This window comes from Wolffia australiana, chromosome 6 (genome assembly GCF_029677425.1).
Source record: "Wolffia australiana isolate 7733 chromosome 6, ASM2967742v1".
NCBI lineage: Eukaryota > Viridiplantae > Streptophyta > Magnoliopsida > Alismatales > Araceae > Wolffia > Wolffia australiana.
In genome coordinates, this window is record NC_135840.1 from 12,640,923 (window position 1) to 12,642,601 (window position 1,679).

A 1,679-nucleotide genomic window follows, 5' to 3' on the forward strand; every position below is an offset into this window, starting at 1 on the left:
CTTCTTTTATTAGTACATGAGTCCTTAAGATATTTTTTAAGTGATGGTGTGCACTTAATCATATCTTCCACGGGGACAGACATGGTGGCTTTCTTAAAATTTTCTAAAAGTCTTTCCTCATGATCTGATGTTGTCCTAGGAGTTTTAAGTGCTGCAGGATATGGGGTAGGAGGCTTATAAGTTGAAGGTTGAGGATCCTTGCGCGGCTCACAATCATCCTCCTCCACATGTACATCCTTCCCTTTATGAGGGTTTGGAAGTTCTTTGCCATTTCTTAACCTAAGATTGGCAAGTGACTCTTCTGAACATTCATTCTCTTTCACACCTAGATGACATATATTTCTAGGATTAATGGAGGGCTGAGTTGGAAATCGACCTGAAAGGGAGTTTTGTACAATCCCTTTACCTCCATTTTCGACTTGCTCTTGGTGGGAGGATATCCGAGCTTGTCTTCTATCAAACTCTTCCATCATCATTTTTCTTTGTTGCTCCATCATTTGGGCCATCATCTGCATTTGCATCTGCATCATAGACTCATGAGGGTTAGCACTCAAATTCTGACCTCCCATTATCCCGTAATTTGGATAAGCATTAGAGAGGTTCGGTTGGTATTGTGTTTGTGCTTGAGAGGGCTGGAATTGTCGCTGCAGGTGAAAAGGATGAGCCTGCGGCATGTTAGAACCCTGATATTGGCTTCTCTGAAAGGGCTGATTGGTTCCCCTGTTAGTGAAATTTTTCTGTCCACTCCATTGGGGCTTAGCATCAATCACATTTAGGTCTTGCTCATCCTCTTCTTGGCATTCTCCCTGAAAATGATCATCACTAAAGCAAATAGGACAAGAACTGTTAGAAGGGTTAGGAGAATTCGCTTTCAGAAGTCCATTCTTGATTAAGTCAGTTAATTTCTCTATTCTCTTATCCATTCTCCCTATGTCCTTCTTGACACCAGCTATCTCAGCATTGCTATCTAAATTAGTCACATTCAAGACACCTCCTTGTCTAGTTCCACCTTGTTTAGGTCTCCTAGATAATACATTAGTCTGCAAATCATTCTCAGAAACTTTTTCAATGATAGGAATCAGATCCTTTTCATATGTGTCTAGAAAACTGCCATTGCATCTATTATCAAGCTTAGTCCTTGAGATTTCATTGATGTTCTCATAGAAAATTTGAGCAAGTTGAGTATTACTTAAACCATGATGAGGACATTTTCTAATTAAATCTTTAAATCTTTCCCATGCTTCGTTGAAGGTTTCATCTCCTTGTGAAAAAAAATAGATCTTTTTTCTTAGATCATTAGTTTTCGCAAGAGAGTAAAACTTGTTCAATAAGCAAGTTTCAATCTCCTCCCACGAGTTAAACGTTGTTCCCAGATTTCTGAACCATTCCTTCGCCCGATCTTTAAGTGTTAAAGAAAAGTATTTCATCATTAAAACTTCAGAAGAAATGCCGGGAAGCTGATAAATAGAACATTTTTCAGTAAATTCATCTAAATATCCCAAAACATCTTCGGATGGTAAACCTCCGAAATTAGGTAAAGAATTTTGAAAGGTCATGTCAATTTTAAAGGAAACGTTAGGACCTAATGGTGCATGAATCTTAGTTGTTTCTTTACTTCTTGAAGGTTTATAGGACTCCCTAAAAGATCTATTTTCGGCATCAAAATTCATTTCATTATC

General features: G+C 38.1%; 1 non-coding gene across 1 annotated transcript; it reads left to right on the forward strand.

The window, feature by feature from the left end:
• Positions 1–1,191: 1,191 nt before the first annotated feature.
• LOC144705055 (small nucleolar RNA R71) lies at positions 1,192–1,295 on the forward strand. Its single transcript, XR_013581958.1, has one exon. It is a non-coding gene; the product is annotated as a small nucleolar RNA R71 (small nucleolar RNA).
• The last annotated feature ends 384 nt before the right edge of the window (positions 1,296–1,679 follow it).